Source organism: Bos javanicus, chromosome X (genome assembly GCF_032452875.1).
Source record: "Bos javanicus breed banteng chromosome X, ARS-OSU_banteng_1.0, whole genome shotgun sequence".
In the NCBI taxonomy this organism is placed as follows: domain Eukaryota; kingdom Metazoa; phylum Chordata; class Mammalia; order Artiodactyla; family Bovidae; genus Bos; species Bos javanicus.
Genome location: NC_083897.1, coordinates 107,819,420 through 107,845,666, shown reverse-complemented (window position 1 = coordinate 107,845,666; position 26,247 = coordinate 107,819,420).

Genomic DNA, 26,247 nt, shown 5'->3' with positions numbered 1-26,247 from the left:
CAACTCTGTGACCCCATGGACTGTAGCTCACCAGGCTCCTCTGTCTATGGGATTCTCCAGGCAAGAATACTGGAGTGGGTTGCCATGTTCTCCTCTAGGGGATTTTCCCAACCTAGGGATTCAACGTGTGTCTTTTATGTCTCCTATATTGGCAGGCGGGTTCTTTACCAGTAGCGCCACCTGAGAAGCCCCAGCTAACTGGTACTGCAGGTTATAAATATTTTAGAGAGAAAGAGAGCAGATAAAGTGGGATTAGAGGTGTGTATGTGGATGTCTGGGGGGATATGTTGCCGTTTTAAATAACTTTGTTGGCAATTCCCAGGGATCCAGTAGTTAGGACTCTCTACTTTCACTGCTGAGGGCTTAGTTTACTCCCTGATTGGGGGACTAAGATCCTGCAAGGTGCATGGGATGGCCTAAAAAAATTTTGTTTAAAGTTTAAAAATAAATAAATAACTTTGTCAGGGAAGGCTTTGCTGAGCAGATAACATTTGACTCAATATATGAAAGAGATAAGGAAGTGACTCATGGGGTTATTTAACAGAAGGGAAATGGCAAAGGGAATGGCAAGTAGAAAGTTTCTGAGGCAGTGTGTCTGTCTATTTTGAGGAAAAGCAAGGTCAGAGTGCCTGGAGTACTGTAGGAGATGGGGGCAAAGGGGTAACAGGAAGCCATCGATTTATTCCCTGAGTTCCTTGTTAACATCTGGGAAAAAAAGCCTTCCAATGTATACGATGGGATACCCCTGTACCTTGCCCTGACTTATAGGAGACCACCCTAATGAATCAATCCACAGGTAGAACACTGACACAAGCTGGCCAACCAGCTTCTTCCTCCTGGGAATTTGAAATTTGGAAACCAGGAAACCAGAGATTAAGAGGTGTTAAGAGCTGAAGTCCCCTTACTGGCTGAGCTCAAGAGACCCAGGGTCCACACCCAGCTCTAGTTGTTGAATTTCTAGAGCTGGCTGGTTTGTTGTCCCTGTCAAGGTTTCAGACCTAAACTCATTTTTGAGGCCATGGAACACCCCTGAATCATTACAATGAATTTACTCTCACTCTCAATCTTTTTTCTTAAATAAGACAAAGTTAATTTCTGTTGCTTGCAAATAAAAGAAACTTAACTAATGTAATCATCTTGTGATTTCTCTCTTGTTGTTTAATGTATGGCTTCTCTTCTGAAATGGGATTATTAGATTCTTAGAAGAAGAATTTCTTCAACTTATTTCAAATCTTTTGTCTATCCAGCTGTGCATATAGGACAAGATAATCACAGCTAAGTATTCATTCAGTGCCATAATGTGGCAAGCACAGAGCTAACTGCTTATGTAGATTATTTTATTTAAGTGTCATGATAATTCTATGAATAACTACTCTGATTATCTCCATTTTTACAGATGAGGAAACAGAGGCCAGAGAGGTGACATGGCTAATAAATGGAGGATGGATTCAAATCCAGACAATCTCACCCACATTCTTTCAGGACCCAACACCAAGTAGGTACTTAAAGATACTTGTGTATTTTTTTCATTGAAGTGTACTAGGTATGTGCAAAATCACCATCTGGGATGATCATCTGGCCTTCACCATCCAGATAAGGTTTCACCAGCATCCCCTCCACTATGGGCAGAGAGGTTTTGTCCTAGGAACTTACTGTCAGTGACAAGTTAGGGGGTGCGATGGACAGACAGCAGGAAACCATTCCTGCTCAGAAAATGTTCCTTATCCCATCAGGGCCAGACAGGACAAAAACAGATCACATTTTGGGTCAGCATTCTTGTTAAGATGCAAATAAGTTATGCCAATGTGAGTTAAGTATAACATGACATGAATTCATTTACATACATCAGTACATATTAATTTACCAAGAAAAAGCAAACAAACAAAGCTCTATGAAGGCAAGGCCTGAGACTCCTCTGCTCACCTCTGCATTACCTCACACAATGTCTGACTCCTAGTATGTACTCAATAAAATATAGCCAAATGAATTGGATGAATGAGTAAAGAGAATTAGGCACCAGAGAATAAGGGTCCAGCTAGGAGAGTTTAAATACATAGAATTATCCATTCCTGATGGATGCATATGAATCTTATTGTATGAATTTTATTTATTAATTTTTTTCCCTTTGCTGGCACTACATGGCATGTGGGATCTTAGTTCCCTGACCAGGGATGAAACCCACGCCCACTGCATTGGAAGGCAAAGTCTTAACCACTGGACCACCAGGGAATCCCAGTATGAATTTTACGGTTCTTCTGAGTTGTAGGGTTTCTGTGTTGTACACGTGCACTGGGTGAACTTAGATGAGGCCATTCCCCTGTGTTTTGGAGGTAGGTCTCACAGGAAGGGTAAGATGAGAGTTTGAATCAATAACACAGAAAAGACTGTCAGAGAGAAATGCAGTGGGAGAGTCATGATGGGTGGCAAAGCAGGGACATGTCCTTTGATTCTAATTTGAAAACAGAATAGACATCCATTGTCTCAGCTATAGGTAGCTAGAATGTAGATGACAAACCTATGTGGAGAAGTTGCCTGGTACCCTGGGGAAGAGCACTGGGTTGAATACGTTGATGGCTCCAGTTTCTTATCCCTTCCTATATAGATGCGCATTGCCATGTTATTTTGCAGTGCCTTCTTGGGTTGGGTGTACTTCTCTGTCCCTTGACCTTGAGTTCAGCAAAGGATTTTATTTGGCCAACAGAATGAGGTGGCAATGATGCCGCACCAGGTTTGAACCTAGCAAGAGACTTCGCAAGTTTCCTCTTGTGTCTGCCCTTTTACTATTACCATAAGAAGAATATGCAGGCACCAGCCTTCTAGTCCCACGTGGTAACAGACTCCATGTAGCAGAGTCACCTCCAACCAAGCTCAGCCTAAATTAGCTGACTCTGATTCAACTCATAGATACTTGAGAGTAAACAATTCTGGTTTTAAGCCACTGATTTTTAAAGCATCAGTTTACGGCTAGGGCTAATTGATACAAGCACCAAACTCATGGAAGAACAGACCTTAGTTTGAACTCTAGCTCAAACTAGAGTTGGCTATGTGCCCATGAACAAAGCATTTAAATATTCTGAGCCTCAGTTTTCTCATCAGTAAAATGGGCATAATAATAGCTACCTTATCATTTAGGGCTACTAAAAGGAATATCAAGATACGTGTGAAAATCTTCATAAATAAATATTAGATTAATGCTTTTTTCTTTATTAATGGAGATCATTGGTTCATTCTACAATACTTTTTTTTTCTTCTTTGTGTGTTATAGGAATCTCACTTAAAATTTTACATTGTCACAACTGTTCTATCCCATGTCAATTTTTTTTTTATTTTAAAAGTCATGTATTTATTTTTTATGTTTTAAAATCTCATGTAATTTTCAATTAAATTATAGTTGGTTTACAACAGGTTGTTGGTTTCAGGTGTACAGCACATGCCAAAGTTTTAATGAGAGCAGTGAGCCTCTGGGGGCCACAGTGGTAGTGGGAATAAGTGGAAGACTGAAAGACCCTCAAGAGGAATAATGAAACTCAAGTGGGCAAAATCAATACCTCCCCACTTGATGGTGCTTTAGTATTTGGTTTCATAAGAAAACATTTCCTGATACTTAGAGGGAAAAGCTATCTGAAGCAGCCCAACTGTCCCTGCCTTCCTGGCCACCCTTGATGTCAAAAGCCTAGAGATGAACCAGAAGATAAAAGGAGGTACAGAAAGAGCAAACCCTACAAGCTATCATAACATGACACTTCCCAGCTCCAGGAGTGCTGTAGTCAATGCACTAGAAATGCAAAAATACCCAACCCTTAGATCCAGCTTCTCCACCTACAAATTATTACTCCTCCTCTGAGCTTACAACCCATTCTCTCTGTCTGTCTCGTTTGTCATTTAATTATGTGCTGCCCCTGTAACACTAGTGTGTTACTCTGATCATGTTAATTTCAGTATCGCATGGACTCCTTGTAATTTTCCTCTTCAGACCCTTTATTTATTTATTTTTTCTACACCCTTTATTTTATGTCAGGTACTTAAAACAATGGGTTCTTCCCAATACAAAACAGATTTACAGATTTATAGTCAGCTTGTGATGGTTTAACGCCAAGATGTTACAGAACCATCTACCAGTGAAAAAGGGTTCAGTGGAAGCAGACTTAATGGTTAATTGGACTTTTCAGATTTAAAGAAAAAAATCAAGCAACATAGCAAACAGACTTTTTCTAATTTACAAGTATTAACAAGCTTGTAGGGGGAGCCTTATTGCATAATATTCATTATTTGTTCTCTTAAGCAAAACAACTTTGCTTGTTCATGTTGAATAGGCTGAATGATGCTAAAACAGGTCTTTCTTTTTAGAAGGTAGTATTTAGGGAGTCACACACATATGATAGGGAGGCTTAATCTGTTTTAACTTTTTTATTTACTGTCGTATTCCTAATGCCTGGAACAATTCCTGGCATATAGCAGGCAAATATGCACTCCAATATTTCTTGACTGCCTACTACTTGCCAGATTCTGTTCTAGGCACTAGGGATAATCCATTATGTAAAGCAGAAATGCATGTTTTCATGGAGTTTATATTGTACAAGTGGGAGACAGAAAATAAAGAAATAAGTGAATACCATATTTAGTATGTCAGATGGGATAAAAGCTATAGGAGGAAATAAAGCAGGAATGGGGGATGGGGTGCTGGGGTTAGGAGAGAGAGTTAGTATTTTAAATTTGGTAGTCAAGGAAGACCTCGGGGATAGATGACATTTTTTTTAGGCTGCCTGCATATGGCATGTGGGATCTTAGTTCCCTGACCAGGGATCAATCCCGTGCTCTTTCCATTGGGAGTGCAGAGTCTTACTCGCCAGACCACCAGGGAAGTCCTAGGGATAGATGACTTTTGAAGAGAAACCTTAAGTTGTTAAGAGACAAGCCTTGGTGATATCTGGGGGAAGAGAGTTCTGGGCAGAGGGAACAGTTAGTGTACCAGCTTTATATGTGGAAGGAAGAGCAGGAAGGCCAGTACGAACAGAATGGAGGAAAGTAGGGAGATAGTGGAAGACGACAGGCTTAGAATGGTGGCAAACTCTAGAATATGTAGGGACCTAGTGGCCATTGTAAGAATCTGGTTTTTACTCTGAGGGAGACAGGCAATGGGGGATTTTGAATAGATGAATGACATGTTTAGAATTATAATTTTTAAAATAAATCAAGGATTAAATTAATAATAAATTGTAGAGACTAGACAAATTTCATGTTCAGAAAAAACTGCAAATAATTTATGCAGAACCTTACATTTAAGGAGATGGAAAATAACTTCCCACCCCTTTAAAAGGGTGGGTTGTGATTTTCTTCCAAAATGTACGGTATAAAAAGGGAAAGAACAGTAACTTTATTTTGTGTTTTGTTTTTGGCTGTGTGGTATATGGGATCTTAGTTCCCAAGACAGGGACTGAACCTATGCCCCCTGCAGTGGAAGTGCAGAGTCTTAACCACTGGACTGCCAGGGAAGTCTCCCCAAATTAATGTTAAAGTGGAGAAACCTGCCAAATACTTCCTTGGCCAGGTGACCAAGGCCAACATCTACAGTGATGTCATACTGATAATATATACACTATCAATACTCTTGTATATACCATCAAGTATATCTTGTATATACTTTTGTATATATATTCAAGTCAACATAGAATTGTATTTTTAAAGGATAATTCCAGCCACTGTGGGAGAATAGATTAGAGGGGTCAAAGGGCAGAAGCAAGGAGACTAGCTGGACTGTTTGTAATAATACAGCAGAAATAATGGTGGCCAGACTAGATGGTAGCAGTGCAGGTAGTAAGAAGTGGTTGGATTCTAGATGTGTCTTGAAGGTAGAATAGGCAGGGTTTGCTGGTGAATTGTATGTGAGGTATGAGAAAAAGTCAGAATGATCTAAGGATATTTAGCTTGAGTGTCAATATGGATGGAGTTTCCATTCAAAAAGATGAGGAAGACCTGAGAAGGAGAAATCTGATGAATATATCAAGGGTTGGATTTTGTATACAAGGCAAGTTGCAGATTCCTATTTAGCCATCAATGTCATGCCATGCGTGTGCACTTAATCGTATCCAACTTTGTGCGACCCCATGGACCCACCAGGCTCATCTGTCCATGGGATTTTCCAGGCAAGAATACTGGAGTGGGTTGCCATTTCCTATTCCAGGGGATCTTCCAGACCCAGGGATTGAACCTGAATCTCTCCTATCTCCTATGTTGGCACGCAGGTTCTTTACCACTGCACCACCTAGGACGCCCAATTAGCCATCAAAGTGAGGATATTAAGCAGGTTGTTGGATTAATGTCTGGAATTCAGAGGAAATTCTGGGCGGGAGATAGAAATCTGAGAGTTATTAGCAAATAATTGGAGTTTAAAATCACAAGACCAGATTAGATCACGGTGCTTGATAACTACTATTTGATAGAAAATAAATATATACCATCTCTTCTGGTTAAACACATTTTCTATAAGAATTGTTTATATGCAGTTGCAAATAGGGGAACAAAATCAATATAATGTGGAAATTGTATTGGAGTATAATTATAACCTTCAGCATGAAAGGAAAAAGGATTCAACTTGGCTGCTGCACAGTCAGAAGCCTTCTTAGCTTTATTTTAATAAAATGAAAAGTGAGAGTCTGTACCAAGGGGCTTCCTCCCCAAGGAAGCCTTACTTATGGTTCTTGCACCAGGTAGATTGCACTTCCTCCTGTGCTTACCTTAATGACAAGCTCAGGTCTGAGTTCCACGTCCTTGTGTGCTGTCTCAGCTCTATCAAGTCAGAATTTCAGCTGTGTTGGTTTATTGCACATTTAATATTCTATGGATAGCCTCTTGCCATATCAAACTGTTGTGTCTGAGACATTCATTTTTTATTTTATTAATGTTCTGCTAATAAGATTGCATACATTTTGAGTGATCTGTCCCAACTCTATTTTTTTCCAGAAGTCTTATTACTTGTAGTTTGCTTTTTGCAAAGTGAGAGATTTTTCAGGGAAATGATTGTATACATGTAGTGGACATGTTACTTTTGTCCACATCTTTCCTAGCATCTTTTTCTTTAGGAACTGTACCTTCTTCATCAGGTAAGGTTATTAATCTGTCCATTACATTCCCCTCCAAAGCAGACGGACAGGAATGGGCACATGACTCAGGATAGCCAATCAGAATACATCACCTACCTGGCCCATGGTGATTGGCTCAGGAATAGACCCATGACCCAAGCAGAGCCAATCGCTGGATCTTTGCTGCAACTCTTAGAAAGTTAGGACTCTTTCAACTCTGGAGCTCTCTTGGACATTATCTGACTAAATGATGATGCCATCCCAAGAAAAAGACACAAATTAAGAATCCACAGTAAATTATTCAACTCCTGTGTATTTCTCCCATTATTATTTTCTTGGAAAATACATACTCTTTCTTCAAGTCTCAGTTCAGTTGTTATCTTCTGATGAAATAATTCATGACTACTGCACCTCCTCCACCGAGGGCTGCAGACTCCCTTCTCAATCCCACAATACGTTGTACACATCCCTTTTACAGCTTTCCTGCCTGAGTTTGTTTATCGTCTGCTCTTCCCCTTCCTCCACTCTGCGGTGTATGGTGTATGGCATTCTTGATCTTAGTGACTTTGCCTTATTCATCTTTATAAGCCCAGGACCTAACATAATGCCAAGTACATGGTAGGTGTATATTAAATGTGAGTTGAATGAATGGATGATGATATGATTCTAGTAATACTTATAGTTGATCATCTTGCATGAAAAGAGACATTGCCTTACACACACACAGACACATACACACTCTAGGGGAAAATAGGATTTATGACAGGAAAGAATTTTGATCCATGATGCTGAAGCTGAACCTCTGATACTTTGGCCACCTGATGCAAAGACCTGACACCTTAGAAAAGATCCTGATGCTGGGAAAGATTGAAGGCAGGAGAAGAGGATGACAGAGGAAGAGATGGTTGGATGGCATCATCCACTCTATGGGCATGAGTTTGAGCAAGCTCTGGGAGTTGGTAATGTGACAGGGAAGCCTGGCACGCTGCAGACCACGGGGTCACAAAGAGTCGGACATGACTGAACTGAGTGACTTAAAACAAGCTTAAAACAATACAGTTCATTGGGATGAACCTTGAAAAGAATACAGTAAGGAAGAATGCAGAATATTGGACACTTTGGAAGAAGAGAAAAAATAAAGTTAGAAAAGAAACAGTGCCTTATAAACTTGGAGAGTAGAGAGAGAGAGAGAGAGAGGCTGAGGCTTGATATTATTAAGGGAAGTAGGTATAGATAAGGAAGAAAAGTAAAAGGAAATAGATAGGAAAGGAGGAAAAGTAGAGAGGTGTTGGTGGAAGGCAGGAGTGTGAAGGAAAATCCTGGTGTCAGGCTGGATATTGGAACACTGAAATGAATGTCATAGTCTCTGCCCACTGTAGGGGAGATCTAGGTTTGTCATGACAGTTAAAAAAAAAAAAAAAAGGATGATGAGAAGGGTGTGTGTTAGGGGAGATTACACACTTTTCTGAATGGGCAGCAACCTTCCACAGCTGAAATGCTGTCCTCAAGCTGGGAAAATGTGCCACTCTCCCCCCATTCTTTGTCTCTTTCTCTCTGAACTCTGGATTCTCTCAAGCTTGTCAAGAGTAACAGGATTTTTATTCTACATGCTGTTCATCCCAGTTTTGATATGGTGGAGACAGGACTGTGGTCTCATCACCCTTCTCCACCCAGTAGAGCAAGATTTTTGTTGTTTACTTGCTAGGTCTTGTCTGACTATCTTGCAACCCTATGGACTGTAGCCCGCCAGGCTCCTCTGTCCATGGAATTCTCCAGGCAAGAATACTGGAGTGCATAGCCATGCCCTTCTCCAGGGGGATCTTCCTGACCCAGGGATGGAACCCTGGTCTCCTGCACTGCAGGCAGATCTTTACCATCTGAGCCACCAGGGAAGCCTGTGGGAAGGTCTGGGCATTGCCTAATCCAGCTGGCAGGTGGAAAGAGTTGTTGAAGGAGCTGCTCTGCAGTAATTGATCGGGACCCTAAGGGGCCTTCTCCAGTATCCTCTGCTTTAGCTCCTCTCTGAAGGAGGCACCTAGATAATAGTATTTGATGTAAATTTCCTGAGTTGTTTCGTAAATGTGAAAACCCCCCACCAAATGGAAGATGTTAACTACTTGATGAGCACAAAGCCCCAGGCCTCTTGGAGCCTAAGGACTGATGAAGGTATCCTTTTTGACACCACCCAGCTACCTCACCAGCTACCAATCAGAGACTTGCACAGGATTTAATCACAGACCCTGCGACCTCCTTCCCTCACGCGATTTTTATAAGTGATTTGTGAAAACCCTTGGGGGGAGTTTGGGGCTTTTAGGGCAGGAGCCACCCCGTCTCTTGGCATGGCCCTGCAAGGAACGATTCTCTGATCCAAACTCAGACTTTTGGCCTCACTGTGCAAAGGACTTAATAACGAGCCTTAACAAGGAGGGGGAGACCTACAGGAAAGGACACACCTGGGATCTTGGAGCCAGCTGTGCTCACTTTTGGGAGGGGTAGGTTCTGGTGCCCCGGCCACAAGGGGGAGGCCGAGGGTGGCAGGGCAAGGGGGTCTTGCAGGGTTGGTCCTGCCTTCCCCGGAGGGGAGGGGGTACGGGCCTTGGCGTTGTGTGTCCAGATGGCACGTGGAAAGTGTGTTGAGCTCAGATGGGTAGGCCAGGGGTAGCGGGTCCCCGGGTAGCGGTGGAGAGGGGAGACCCACGACGGCAGCTCATGTCCGGCAGGGTCGTCTCCAGGGGCGAGCTGTGGCAGGCGCAGCCCCCGCTGGATGGGCTCTGGCGCCGCCGCCTAGGGGAGTCCGGTAGACGGCGCTGAGCTTAAGGGCGGCCGGAGACGCCCCCCAGCGCTTCGACCCGGTACCTGCCGGGGGCGGGCGGCGCGAGGGGCGCGCGGCGCGAGAGGCGGGCACCGAGCGCGTGAGTCACTCTGCTCCCCTGGGCTCGGAGAGGGACTTCGCCTCCCGCCTGGGGTCTAATTTCATCTCCAGCTTCGGCGACTCAACCTTGAATACCTGCCCCTCCTGAGGGGGGACCAGCGTTCTTCCGTCTAGGTGACAGCCAGGTAAGTTTCTGGTCTTTGGATGCTTGGGTGGCTCGCGGGGAGGAGGGGGGCGGTCTCCCAGTCTGTGCCTCGGTCTGCCTTTGCTTTCACCTCTGGTTCTCTCCGTTGGAGACAGAAAGTTAGATTTAAAAAAAAACGCAACAGAGAAGATCAAATGCACGCTAAGACCCCAAACAAGCCAAACTCTGGGGCCCTATTTAATTTCCCGGGTATCTTCAAATGTCCGGATGCGGCGTTTATGGGGCTAGGAATGTTCGATTTGTTTCGTGTGTCCCTCCTCCCCCACTTTCTTCCTGGATTATTCTCAGAGGTCGCGTTTGGAGGGGGGTTGGGGGACAAGGGTGACGAGAAAGCTGGAAGGCTGAGCTGGAATCCCTTGCCAGGGCGGTTTCTTCATTTCTCTGCGAGGTGGCAGATGCTCTACCGTAGCCCGAGTTGGGATCTTGGAGCCAGCCCAGGACCTGCCGGAGCTGTAAGGTAACTGCAGTTGCTGCATATCAATCTCGGCACCGCTGACTGAATCAAAATGTTCCGGAGGCACAATTAATGTGAATGCCACGATCATGTTGAAACAATTCACTGAAGGACTCTCTTGAATATTTTATTTTGAATGTATCGTATTTCAGGAAAATTTTAGGAGGCTACCGCGGGTCTTATTTTCTCTATTTTCAGAGATGCTTCCAAACCTATTATTTCTCTTCAAGAAAATCAATGAACACTGTCTCTCAGAAGGATTTAACACTGCAAAGCTACCTCTTACTTTTCCTTTACGAGTGTGTGTGTGTTTGTGTGGGGTTGGGGGGGGGAGGTGCTCCCACCAGCTGCTTTTAGAAAAATCGACGCGGGGAGGGTGCATGCCCCTTTCTCGACCATTAAGCTCAAGTGTTTCCGTGACTATTAAATAGATACTAATTGTTGCTGCTCTTTTTTTGCTTAAAAGTAGCAAAGGAAAGAACCTCCTAGAATGCCGTGCATTTGTGGCTCGTCTTGTCGACTGATTGCTTTACATCAGTACTGTTTGGTTTGATGCAGTGTTAACAGGTGGTCTAAATTCACAGCACAGTTCTGTTCTAGACGAACAAGCCTGCTGATATGGGCGGAAAGTCCAACGTCTCCTCACCCTCCACACGTCCCTCCCCCCCCCAAAAAAAAACTCGTGTCTTTCTCCTGCTTTGTGGGATAGAGAAAGATGGTGGGGGCAGCTTTTCTGGCAGTTGATTGGGTCGCCTATCATTAATTGTGCTTTCCTGAATCATCATTTGGTTTATAATCTGTGATTATAGAGATGAACCTTTACCCTCCTCCCCCCAGAAAATTAATAAAACATGAGATGTTTAGTCAGTTCTCGGGGGTAACTTTTTAGAGTTAAATGGAAACTGTGGTGATCCTTTTTTTTTTTTTTTTTCAAAGCTCTTCCCAGGGAGACCCCCCAAACTGAGTCAGATTTCCCACCTGTTGGACAACATGACTCTTCTCCTCTGCCTGTTGTGACTCTTGGTTTGCACAACAGTCTTGCTCAAAATAGTAAAATTTCTTGACAGGCAGGGTAATGTCTTATTCATCTGTATATCCTTGGAGCCTATAAAATTAGGTGGGGGTCTGAATGAATGAATGAATACATGAATTTGGCAGTTTAAATTGGGTTTGGCATCCCTTGAACATCTCCTGGGCATGCTTTTTCTTCACTCCTATAAGATAAACCTTCTAATTCAATGATTCTTAGTGTGGATTCTCAGACTATACTTATTCTAAATAAGGGTTTGACATATATGGAAAACATCTATATATTAGTTATGACCTTTTTTTTTTCCTGCAACAGAAAAGTCAACTAAAAGCAGCTTTAACAAATTAGAGAAAGCTGACAGCAGGTGATTACTGGAGTAGGCTCAGTGGCCCAACAGTGTTAGGGGATTAGATTTACCCTCCTGGTTTCCTGGGCTTCCCTTGTAGTTCAGCTAGTAAAAAATCCACCTGCAATGCGGAAAACCTGGGTTCGATCCCTGGGTTGGGAAGATCCCCTGGAGAAGGTAAAAGCTACCCCCTCCAATATTCTGGCCTGGAGAATTCCATGGCTGTATAGTCCATGGGGTCGCAAAGAGTCAGACACAACTGAGCGACTTTCACTTTCCTGGTTTCAAGATGTCTGTAACAGCTCTAGACATTACGTCCTTATCCCACATTCAAATGCAGTTAATGGGGTAGAAAGTGGTAGAATAACTTCCTCCTGCAACTTTTTCCTATCAGATAAGAAATAACTTCCCCAATGTTCCTCAACAGAATCTCCCTTTTATCTTATTGGTCAGAGTTGGGCCACCTATCAATCCATGGGACTGGACTGTGGCATGGGGAGGCCAGGAAATATCTGTTTTTTTAGCTTGTATTGTGGGAAGGAGGCCAGGGAGAGGGGCTTTGGAGAGAGATTTTGGGAACTAGCTGGCAAGTCTGTTGAACTGTCACGAAAGAAAGTGGTTCTGTTTTAGCCAGTGATGATATTAATGATTGGTCCAACTATCACATTAAATATTAAACAGTGTAGCAAAAGCATATTCAGAACAGGATTATTTTCTCTCTCGGGTATGGTATTTTAAGGGTGCTAAATCATTTTTGTAGAGTGGTAACTTTTAGAGACTGCAGGTAGAAAAATAAATTTCTATATATAATATATATATGGCATGTATGGTTTTTATTGTTATAAATGTGGGTCAGATCCTCCAGCTTCTGGAGAAAGAGAGTAAACCTTCAGTAAGTAGATAGTTGTGCTGTGAGTTTGGGAGCGTCATAACCTCGCAAGGACAAATGGAAAAGAGTTTAGCAATTAAAAAACATAATTACTGGTTTGGCACCTATGCCCCGAAATTCTGGGTTACACAAACTCAGAGTCTCTAATTTGCATCCTAGGAGTCTGGAGAGCAACTTAGCTGGAGGGCCAAGTAGAACATGAGAAGTTGTAGATACTGATGATTTAGGGTGATGGATTTTCTTTGAGAACCTTCTGTTTCTTAGTGTGGAACATGTACTACAAAAAATGTTTGAGATGATCCTTAGCGCACACATTAAAGCTGAAGTTGATGAAGGAAAAAAGAGCATATATCTCACTGCCAGCTTGGATTCTTGACTTTTCCAGTAGAAGTCCTGATGTATTTGCAGAGAGGACCTACTGATGTGGGGTGCCGTTGCCTTCTCCGACTTAGCATCAGTGGTTCTCAAACTGTTTTGCACTTTAAAAATCACCCAGGGAGCTTTTAAAAGTCCAGATTTAAGGCCCGATACCTGGACTTCCCGGAGAAGGCCATCGCAACCCACTCCAGTACTCTTGCCTGGAAAATCCCATGGGTAGAGGAGCCTGGTAGGCTGTAGTTCATGGGGTCGCTAAGAGTCAGACACAACTGAATGACTTCACTTTCACTTTTCACTTTCATGCTTTGGAGAAGAAAATGGCAACCCACTCCAGTGTTCTTGCCTGGAGAATCCCAGGGACCGGGGAGCCTGGTGGGCTGCCGTCTATGGGGTCACACAGAGTCGGACATGACTGACGTGACTTAGCAGCAGCAGCAGATGATTGCAGTACACACCTGATTTTGAGAACTGTTATCGGTTGCTCCGGCTCCCAAAATCAAGTACCACAGACTAGATGACTTAAAAACTGAATTTATTTTCTCACAGTTCTGAGAGCTAGATGTTCAAGATCAAGGTGTTGGCAGGGCTGGCGTCTTCTGAGGTAGGTCCCTCTCCTTGCCTTGTACATGGCCGCCTTCTCACTGTTTTCATGTCTTTCCTCTGATGTATCTGTGTCCCAGTCTCCTCTTACAAGGACACCAGTCATATTGGATTAGGGCCCACCCCTCATTTTGATTTCATTACCTCTTTATAAAAGCTCTGTCTCCATGCACAGATTCTGAAGTACTAGGGGTTGGGATTTCAACTTGTGAGTTGGAGTGGGGTTGAGGGTGAAAGTGAAGTGAAAGTGAAGTCACTCAGTCGTGTCTGACTCTTTGCGACCCCATGGACTGTAGCCTACCAGGCTCCTCTGTCCATGGGATTTTCCAGGCAAGAGTACTGAAGTGGATTGTCATTTCCTTCTCCAGCGGATCTTCCCGACCAAGGAATGGAACCCAGGTCTCCCGCATTGTAGACAGAAGCTTTACCATCTGAGCCACCAGGGAAGTCGCTGGGGTTGGGGGTGTGGGGACACAATTCAGCCCAGAACAGGAACCACTGGACAGGTATGAGTACGGCACTACCCAAAAGTTACTGTGCAGACAATTCACCGGAAGATCTTTCTATAGTTGAGATTCCAGTTCACTAACTCTGGGTGAGGCATGAGGGTCTGCAGTTCTCACGAACTCCAGGTGATGCCAATGCTGCCAGCCCCCAGAAAATGCTGGAAGCAGCTTTGGTGCTGTCTAGATTGATACTTCTGAAGCTTGAGCAGGCATGGGAATCACCTGGAGAGCTTATTAAAAACAGATTGCTGGATCCTGACTTCAGAATTTGTGATTCTGTACGGTTAGGGCCTAAGGGTTAGAGCCCAAGAATTTGTGTTTCTAACAAGTCTTCAAGCTGGCAGTGAGACATATGCTCTCTTTTCCTTCATCAACTTCAGCTTTCATGTGTGCGCTAAGGATCATCTCAAACATTTTTTGTAGTACATGTTCCACAGTAAGGAACAGAGAAGGCTCCCAAAGAAAATCCATCGCCCTAAATCATCAGTATGCACTACTTCTCATGGTGCTGCTGGTATAGGGACCATCCCTTCTTTTTTTTTATTTTTTAAATGTTTAATTTCAGTTATTTAAAGTTCCATCAGTCTCTATACACTTTATATTAAACACACAGGAAGCCGGGGCTCCTAGTGGAAATACACATTTCAATTTTGGGGATTGTTCAGATACTGAGAAGAGCTTTGTGAACCATGTCTCTCTCACATTTTGAGATTCTGTGGTATGGAGTGAATCTAGTTCATTACATACATCATTGTTTGTGAAGTTTATAGTGTTGTACTTTTTGTTTTGCCAGGCTTAATTACTTTATCTGCTCAAAAGACAAAGGATGAGGAAATGAGAGAAAATGCTACACTGATGTCTCTTAATCTCTTATGCAAATGGAGGTGAATGAACAGGGAGTCTATACATCAGCCCATTTATCTCTGTTTATGTTTATTTTCTAATCACAGAGCTAAATTGCAGCTTGCCCTTATATCAGCTCAAAGATGATTTTATGAGATGAGTTGCTGGCTTCTTATATGTGATTTTTTTCTTGGGAGGATTAACAATTCTAGGGATTGTACAATCTGGGGCGGGGCTGGGAGGCATTGCACATTTCTCAAAACACATTAATTTTAAATTCTAATATAATTAAATTTTTATTTCTATGTGAGACCAATGGTGAGCTACATCAAACAATACCCCCCTCTCCAGAATGACTGGAGGTGGAAAAATAGTTTGCCTGCTCTTTGAAAGTTCAATTAGTAGAATTCATGGTCTGCAGATGTTTTTACTTTTTTGGGAGAGTAAAACAAGAGACTGTGTGCAAATGTGAGACTAAATGGTTTAGAAACATCCAAAAACTTATGTTAGGCTGGGTATAATTTCAAGAATGTGGTTGTATTTTTTTTTAAGTAGAAACTTGTCCCCCCAAATAGCTATATATATATATTTTTTGTATATTAGTCACTCTACCTTTGATATCTCATTTAGCTGTTGTAACCTCTAATATATCAGATACGTGTGTGTCAGTTATCTGCTGCCATAATAATGCTGCATAACAAGCAACCATAGAATCTCAGTAGCATATGACAATGTGCGTATTATAAGCTCATGTGTCTAGGTCAGCTGGGGGTTAACTAGGCTGTTTTGTTGATCTTGGCTGGGATTGTTCACATGTCTTGGATTTATCTGGATATTGGCTGATGTAGGCTAACCCTTTCAGTGTTTTCAGTTATGTATACACACACACACACACACACACACACACACACACTCTTTTTCTTAACGTTCTCTTCCATTATAGGTTATTACAAGCTTTGGGTATAGTTCCCTGTGCTGTACAGTAGGTCCTTGTTGGTTATCTATTTTATATATAGTAGTGTGTATGTTTTAACCCCAAACTCATAATTCATCCCTCCCCTCTCCCCTTTCTCCTTTGGTAACCATACATTTGTGTTCTGTGAGTCTTTCTATTTTGTGAATAAGTTCATTTATATCATTTTTTTTAGATCCTACATATAAGTTGTGCTGTATGATATTGGTCTTTTTCTGTCTGGCTGGCTTCACTTAGTATGATAATCTCTAGGTCCATCCATGTTGCTGCAGATGGCATTATTTCATTCTTTTTTTTCCCCTTAAATCACTGAGTAATATTCCTAGACTAACCTTGAGTGGAGTAACTGGTGCCTGGGCTCTGTTTCACATGTTTCTCATCCTCTGGCAGGCTACCTGGTCGTGTCCTCAGGGCAGCCAGCAGAGGTACAGGAAAGAACAAATGGAAATAAATAGGTCTCTTGAGGCCTAGATGCATAACTGGCATACCCTCACTTTTACCTTGTCCTGTTGGCCAAAGCAAGCCCCATGGTTAGGCCCAGAGTCAGAGTGGGAGGACCCTACGAAGTTATGACCAAAGAAATGGATGTAGAGAAGGATAAAGAACAGGGGCTATTTTTTGCAGTCTATCACAGAGGAGAAAAAGTTTTGAGACATTAAATAACTTGTTCAGATCTCATTACTTACAAGAGGTCAAGCCAAGACTGAAAAGCAACTTTGATGCCAAAGTTTAACAGTGTTTCCTTTATGCCACATTGCTTTCCTACTTTTTATTGTACCCTATTTAGAGCAAAACTGGCAACAGAAAGTATATGTACAGCCTAGAAGATAAAAAATTGTCACAAGTGAGATTCTGGCACATGCATGTATATATACATTGTTATATTTTTGTTTGCTCAATTAGTAGCATTTATGTTTTTAGTTCTTATTAATGTTCTCTCTTATCTCTGGTATGAAGCATCTAAAATATTTCCATTTTAAAGTAAAAAATGAATTCAACTTTTAATCCAATAAATCTAAAGCGGTTTCATGCTGCCCTATTTTCCCTCACTTCTGACTTTACCAAACTTATGCCAGGTTTATAGGGCTTCCTATTCCAGAATGAATTTGCTGATGCCAAAAGTGTTGGAGTTTACCCTCAGGGTCTTCGCACAGTTTCTACATTCTTGGTGAGTTTTGCCAGCAATTGGTAAAACCTCCCAGCACTGTCCAGGGGAGAGGTTACCTGTGATACTTCCAGCCTGATCATCAGACCTGCCAGATTAGATAAACTCAGTTGTGGAGACGATGCAAGAGAGTGTCCAAGCCTAATGCCATTAAATAGTTGAATTGTATAATGAATTCTGTTTCTCCTGATTTCATGCTTGGCAGTCAACCTTATGATTCTCCTTGTCTGTTGCCTTCAGGGAGTGAATAACCTGGTCAAGCTGTCTGGTCTGTGTGAAAGTTTCATTTCTCATTGTAAATTACTAAGCCTCCACTCTGACTTTAAACACTTACGAGCATTATGGGAGTGAGTCAGCATCCAGCACCTTCAAGCCTGAGAAATGCAGAGACACTGATAAGATCAGTTATCCGAGCTTGCACTGCTAGCGTTTATTCATCATTTTCTGCATCCCAGCAACTGTGCAATTTTATTTACATGATCTCATTTGGTCCTCGTAATAACTTTGTGAAGTAGTACTTTTACTTCCAATGTACAAAGAGGAAGACTGCAGTATAGATTAAGAGCTTGCCCCACATCAAACGGCTCCTTTGGCAGAGACCTCTAGTTGCCATTCAGCATCCTTTCTTGCCTTCTCCCTTAGTGATGGTGCAGTTTTATTCCTGGTGCCGATGCATCCACTGAACAGTCTCTGTGACCCAGCATCTCTTGTACCAAGGTGTGATCCTATGACTGAGCGGTGCCACAGAGAACCGTTGTGTTGTGTGGGGACTTCTAAGGAAGCCTGCCTAAAGAGAGATGGCTTGACTGGGAGGAGGGTCCTTTGCATACTTCCTGTTTCCTCCAGCTGCTAGCCTGGAATGCAGGCATGATGGCTAGAGCCATCTTGGACTCAGGATGTATGTCAGTACTGATGTGGTGAGAATGGAAAAGTCAAGGAATCTGGGCTCATGACAGAGCCCTGCAGCTACTGTGCCAGCTCCATTTCAGAGTTCTTTGCTGGCTTCCTGAGCATGTTAGTGTTGTCCTAGCCGAGAAGAAAGGTAGTGAAGGCTGTTGGGTAGGCAGTGGACAGTGTTTACATACTATGTACCAAATGCCTACTGTTTGAACTGTGATAGACACATATGTTTGCGTTCCATCCCTGCCACTTAGTAGCTGCGTATATTGGGCACATCTTGTGTCTCACTGTGCATCCTTTCAGCCTCCCTTTTAGTCAAGCCATTGATCCTGCAACCAATTTCATGTGGGTGTAACCAGACAGGACCTTGCTTGAACCTTGCAGTGGATAGTTCACTTTCCACCCTGGGACTGCTTCGATGTTACAACACAGAGGCCTGTTGGAACTGTCTGGCACTCACATAGGTATTATGGACTGTGAGAGTATTTAAGGCCCATGAATCAATCCTTGACTAACATGGGTTGGGAGCCAGAGATAAAGGCTTCTTTCTCCCATCCTTGACTAGATAATTTTGAACTGCATTTTAGTTTTGTTAGCTTCTAAGTCATTCACATAGAGTCTAAGAAAGGTGAAGGTCCCCATTGCCTACAGTTTGTGGCCAACTTGAAAATATGCCCCTGTATTGATTTTCTCTTTTCTGCTTCCCTTTCCTAAATTCCCTAATTCTATGTTCTGAAATCAATTCCCCAAATAAATTGCTTGCCTGCAAACCCTTGTCTCAGGCTCTGCATTTCAGGGAGACCTTAGGTTAAGACTTTGTATAACTTTGAATTAGTTGTACTGATAAAAGTTTTGGCACTTGCTGACACTTCTATGCCCCTAATAGGATGAAGCAATATACTATCTTGAGTGTGCAAAGATGGCAATACATTGTGAAATATGATAGTGTCAAGTATTGGTATGTACATGGATCAATAGGAATTGATGTACCTTGTTTTTTTAAAATTTTTTAAATTCGTTTTTAATTGGAGGATAATGGCTTTACAATGTTGTGTTGGTTTCTGCCATCCATCAACATGAATCAGCCATAGGTATACATATGTCCCCTCCCTCTTGAAGCTTCCTCCCACCTCTCACCCCATCCCACCCCTCTATGTACCTTGATGAGGGGAGTGCACGTTTGGTAAAATCATTTTGGAAAATAAAACTGGCACTATCTTTTTTTTTAAATATTTTGTTTAGTTATTTGGTTGCGCGAGGATCTTTAGTTGCAGCACGGGAACACTTAGTTGCAGCATGTGGGATCTAGTTCTCTGACCAGGGATCGAACACAGGCTCCCTGCATTGGGAGTGTGCAGTCTTAGCCACTGGACCGCCAGGGAAGTCCCCTTGGCATTATCTTGTGAAATTGAACATGCGTATATTCTTTGACCCAGCAATTTTATTTCTAGGTATAACCTCTCAAATTCTTCTGCCTGTGAACCAGGAAATCTCCTTAGGCATGTCCTTGGCAACATAGCTGATAATACAAAAGTACTGGAATAAATTATTTGTTCACTAATGGGAAAATAGATTAAAAAATTTGTTATTCGTTATTTTATGATAGAATAAAAATTAATTCACCACTGTTATATACAAGAACATAGCTGCCTTTTAGAAACAAAGTAGTGAATGAAAAGCTAAGTTACCAAAAACTTCGTGCAGTTGGGCATAATTTTTATAAAGCTTAAAAACAATACTAAGCAATTCCTTGAGAGGAATCCCACACACATGATAAACTGTAAAGTAAGGTAAATCCCAGTTCAGGCTAGTGCTTTCCTCTGATGTGGAGACAGGGATGGGAGAGGTAGGAGCACACAGTAGATGCACTGACATTCAGAATGTTCTAGGTCTTGCATTTGGTGATAGGTTCACTGAAACTCATTTATCATTATTCCTTATACTTTATAAATGATATAGAATATTTTGTATATATCAGATTATATAATAATTTTTTTAAACAAAACTACCACCAACAAAGATGCTGTGCTAACAGATCGTGGTCTTGGTGAAAGCCTATTCCAGCCCTTGCTCTGAGCTAATGGCTTTGAGTCACTGTTCTTCATCACATGATATGTTTCCTCCCTTTTTGTTTCCAGAGTATTGTGACCAGTTAGAATGGCAGGGCACAATATTTAGTTTCCTTATGGCCCTGAGGGGCTTCCCTGGGTGGCCCAGATGGTAAATAATCTCGGAAAGATCCCGTGGAGAAGGGAATGGCTATCCCCTCCAGTATTCTTGCCCGGAGAATCCCATGGACAGAGGAGCCTGGAAGGCTGTAGTCCATAGGGTTGCAAAGAGTCATAAACGACTGAGTGATTAAGCACATGGCCCTTAAGGGTTACGTCCTTTAGTATACTTAGAACAGTTTTCTGTGTCCTCCGTTTCATCATCTGCTTTGCCTGTGGTTCCTCTATGTCCTGAGGCTACTCGCTGCTTTCTGCTGTATGACCACTGTCATTTTATTGCTAGTCTGAACACTGCATTCGTGGGCTACAGTCCCCTTCTCTCTTTGGGGTGTGTGTTTGTATTGGTTGCTAGTATAATGGCGGGGAAGTGGTGAGGCTATTAACAGGACATTTCTCTCTTGATTTTTAAACCTACTCCTTGTTGTATCATAAGGTTGATAACCTTTACCCCATTTTTGTGTCATGGACCCTTTGACGAAAGTGATGGTCTCTTTATCAGAATAGTGGTTTAAATACATAAAATCAAACAGATTGGATTACAAAGGAAACAAATTATATTGAAATACAATGATCAGAATTGCAATGCACTTCTTTATTAACTTCCCTGGTAGCTCAGACGGTAAAGTGTCTGCCTACAATGTGGGAGACCTGGGTTCCATCCCTGGGTCGGGAAGATCCCCCAGAGAAGGCAATGCACCCCACTCCAGTTCTCTTGCCTGGAAAATCCCATGGATGGAGGAGCCTGGTAGGCCACAGTCCATGGGGTCGCAAAGAGTTGGACACGACTGAGTGACTTCACTTCACTTCACTTCTTCTTTATTAACTTACTACACAGTAAGATCTAATAGTGGGCCTACTGACTGCCCAAATTTTAAAGTCGTAATGAACAAAGGGATATTTCACAATATACTGTTGTTCAGTTGCTAAGCCATGTCTGACTCTTTGCGACCCCATGGACTGCAGTACACTAGGCTCCTCTGTCCTCCACTATCTCCCAGAGTTTGCTCAGTCACTGATGCTATCGAACCATCTCATCCTCTGCCACCCCCTTCTTGTTTTGCCTTCAAAATCTTTTCCAATTAGCTGGCTCTGCATCAGGTGGCCAAAGTATTGGAACTTCAGCATCAGCCCTTCTGATGAATATTCAGAATTGATTTCATTTAGGATTGACTGGTTTGATCTCCTTGGTGTCCAAGGGACTCTTAAAGAGTCATCTCCAGCACCACAATTTGAAACCATCAGTTCTTTGGCACTTAGCTTTCTTTGTGGTCCAGGTCTCACATCCATACATGACCACTGGAAAAACCATAGGTTTGACTATGTGGACCTTTGTTGGCAGAGTGATGTCTCTGCTTTTTAATATACTGTCTAGGTTGGTCATACCTTTCCTTTCAAGGAGCAAGTGTCTTTTAATTTCATGGCTGCAGTCACCACCTGAAGTGATTTTTGGAGCCTATGTATTTCACAATATGTGCAATAACTGTAATGTGATGTGTGAAATATGTGTGATTTCTATTGGTGACAAAGCCACACAGATACTGAAACTATTGTGGTTTGTTGCCTATATCCATATTTGAAGGAAATACTAAATTTTGGTTAGAGATTAGTGAATTCAATTCTGTCACTCAGTCGTGTCCGACTCTGCAACCCCATGAACCACAGCACACCAGGCCTCCCTGTCTATCACCAACTCTCAGAGTTCACCCAACTTCATGTCCATTGAGTAGGTGATGCCATCCAGCCATCTCATCCTCTGTCATCCCCTTCTCCTCCTACTCTCAATCTTTCCCAGCATCAGGGTCTTTTCAAATGAGTCAGCTCTTTGCATCAGGTGGCCAAAGTATTGGAGTTTCAGCTTCATGAACACCCAGGACTGATCTCCTTTAGGATGGACTGGTTGGATCTCCTTGCAGTCCAAGGGACTCTAAAGAATCTTCTCCAACACCACAGTTCAAAAGCATCATTTCTTTGGTGCTCAGCTTTCTTTACAATCTAACTCTCACATCCATACATGACTCTTGGAAAAACCATACCTTGACTAAACGGACCTTTGTTGACAGAGTAATGTCTCTGAGATTAGTGAATATAAGGATGTAATTTTTTTTTTCCATCCAAGTTCATTGACCTTCTAAATTCTATCCATACATCTTTGGGGACCGTGGACCCTAAGTTGAGAACCTTGCTGTAAGCAAAACGAAGGAAATTAAAACAGATGAAGGAAATGATTTAAAGTCAATACCCAATGTTATCTAATCCATAGTCCACAAGGAAAGCATTTATTAAGTATCTCCAACCCTTCATGGGGGGTTTCCCAGGTGGTGCCAGTGGTAAAGAACCCGCCTGCCAATGCAAGAGATATAAGAGACGTGAGTTTGATCCCTGGGTCAGGAAGATCCCCTGGAGGAGGACATGGTGACCCATTCCAGTATTCTTGCCTGGAGAATCCCATGGTCAGGGGAGTCTGGTAAGCTACAGTCTATGGGGTTGTGAAGAGTTGGACACTTCTGAAGTGACTTAGCACTCACACGCAACCCTTCATGGGAGGAGGTAGGGATTGCAATACATCCCAGTTCCCTTCGAATCTCACAGGCCTTCTCTTTGAGAGGAACTTCCTGTTCATTGCCCTGCAGACAGACCTCCATGCTTCTTGGTGAAAGTCCTGCCTCCTCCTCAGAGGAGTTCGTCTTACCATTGTATTCATCCGTCTCCTTTCTCCACTCTATTTTCCCCATTCAGGGATGTCCACCTTCAAATAGTTCTCTAGTGACTGCACTATAACAGTGGTCTTTGGCACCCTGAGCCTCTTCTGCTTCAAGGCCTTTCCCCTGTGGTACATTATCTTGAGCAGAGCCATGCGCCCCTCCTAACTCTCCAGTAAAAACACTCTCAGAGGTAGTTCAGTCTTTATAAAAAATTTTTATTGAAATACAGTTGATTTACAATGTTGAGTTTCAGGTGTATAGCACAGTGATTCAGTTATATATATATATATATATATATATATATATATATATATATATGTTTACGTTCTCTTCTCTTATAGGTTACAAGATATTGAGTAGAGTTCTTAGTGCTATATATTAGGTCCTTGTTGGCAATCCATTTTATATATAAAAGTGTCTATATGTAATCCCAACTTTTTAATTTATCCCTCTTCCTCCACTTTTCCTCTTTGGTAATCATAAGCTTGTTTTCTCTGTGGGTTTATTTCTGCTTTTTGTAAGTAAGTTCATTTGTATCCTTTAAGATTCCACATATAAACATCATCATATGATATTTTCTTTCTGTTTCTGATTCAACTTTACTCAGTTTGATAATCTCTAGGTCCATCCATGTTGCTACAAATGGCATTAGTTCCTTCGTTTTTATGGCTGAGTAGTATCCCATTGTATGTGTACCACATCTTCTTTATCTATTCATCTGTTGATGGACAGTTAGGTTGCTTCCATGTCTTAGCTCTTGTAAGTATATAATAAACATTAGGGTACATGTGACTTTTCAAATTACGTTTTTTTTTTTGCTGGATATAGGCCCAGGAGTGGGATTGCTGGATCGTACAGTAGAGAGGAAGCCGCTCTGTGCAGTCCGTGCTCAAGTTGTGGGGAATTATGTTCTATCTCCTTGAGGGTGGAGTATCTATATAAATTAGGTAGAATTCTTCTGTGTAGGAAAATGGTCTCCTCTGTCCCATTTACTTATTCAGTCATTTATTTATATTAGTATGGACTCATGGTAATGAAGTTTTAATGAAATAATCCCAATCTTATTTATGACCAATAGCATGAATTTCTATACCAAACTATGGCTAGCCCTATAGTTTTTAAGCACACAAAAAAGAGTAAAACCAATGGTTACATGTGGACTTTGTTTTACTGTTTGTCTCTCTTTCCTTTTTAGGGGCAGGTTTTTGCTTTAATTTCTAACCCAAAGAATAATTAACTAATGTGGTTTAAAAAAAATCAACCATCAAAGAGCACACAGTGAAAATTAAGATTACTTTCCACCCCATATCCTTTAATCCTTTTCAGATACATCTCTTATTAACTGTTACTGGTATTTTTCCAGAGATTTTTCAATGCATGTATTAACATATATCATTCAGCTATTTTAGACTCCAAAGCAAAGGATTAGGAGAGGAATAGCAGGGTAATGAAAGAGAAATAAGAAAGGAGAGGGTAGAAGCAGACCAAAGGTGGTTAGGTCAACCATACAATTTTTAATCACTATATTGGAAATTGATTCCTTTTTCCAAGGTTTTTTTCTGGTAGTTTTGCTGCATTTATGCATTTTAACCTTTGCTTGTCAAGCAGTATAGCTGTAACAGTCTGGTTTCTTAGCAGAGGACAATCAAATCCTCTTTTACTAGTTTAAGAAGAATTTATTTGAAGGTATTAGGTAGTATGGTGTTTCTGGCCCCACTTTTCCCCACCTCCACCCAGGCCTTTTGGATATGTGACTGTAGTTTTTCTTTCTTTTTTTAAAATATATATTTAATTTTTGTTTGTTTATTTAGGTCTTAGTTGCGGCATGCAGGATCTTTAGTTGTGGCCTACAGGTTCTAGTTCCCTGACTAGGGATTGAACCTGGGCCTCCTGCATTGAGGGCTTCCCAGGTGACTCGGTAAAAAATCCATCTGCCAATGCAGGAGACTCAGGTTTGATCCCTGGGTTGGGAAGATCTCCCTTCAGGAGAAGGGAATGGCAACCCACTCCAGTATCTTGCCTGGAGAATCCCATGAACAGAGGAGACTGATGGACTACAGTCCAGGGGTCACCCAGAGTCAGACATGACTGAGCACGCATGCATGCATGCCCCTGCATTGGGAGCATGGAGTCTTAGCTACTGAACCACGAGAGAAGTCCCTGATCTCCTGACTGTCTGTCGTCACCGCATAGGGACAGTCAAGGATGACATTCCCAGCACTTGAAATCCTGAGGGGAGGCACCATGGACCCTTCATTTGCTCTACACCAGACTTGCTATGTATGATCTTCTTAGCTCTAAGAAAGCAGTTTGGTTCTGATATTGTTCGCTGAAGGTTTCCCTGCCATTTCCTCCCATGACATCTGGCAGGGTGAGTAGCATGAGAATAATTCCAGGTGATACAACACTTTAGTTACATTGGATACTATAAACAAGGAGTTTGACCCCATTGCACTTTCCCCATAATAAGTGAAAAGTCATAAGCAAAGGCCTATAGAAAAGAATATTCAGGCTGTCCTGTGGAGAAGATGTAAAGGAAGAGATACATCCCTGTTTCTGTCTATACCCTATATGTATATGCCAGTTGCTTTGGCTTAGGTATCCTAAATACCTAAAGGGTGACAGTGGTGGGCTAATGGATGTAAAGCTCAATCTTGCCCTCCAACGTCACTCCCACCACAAGCTAGACCGGCCTTATCAAGTGTCTGGTCTGGGTTATGTGGCATTAACTGATTGATCAAAGACATTTCCATTAAATGAAAAGGTTTTGAGTGTAGGTGTATATATTTGTTAAGTGCCAGTTGTGAGATTGGCCCACTTGAAACCTTTATTTGTTCTCTTTTTTTTTTTTTTTCCCTCCTCTGAAGACCTTGTTCCAACTAAATATTTGCTGAAACATTTTGGCGACCTTTTTGTGTTTTAATTTAATAGGTAAAACCATACTGCTGCTAACAGTACAGATGCTAAAAACGACTGCATTTATGCAGTATTTTAAGGGGGGGATTTTAGTACATCTGGGTGAAAAATGAAGTATTGATATTTAGCTATGTAGCCAGTATCTGGATTCTTGATTGGAT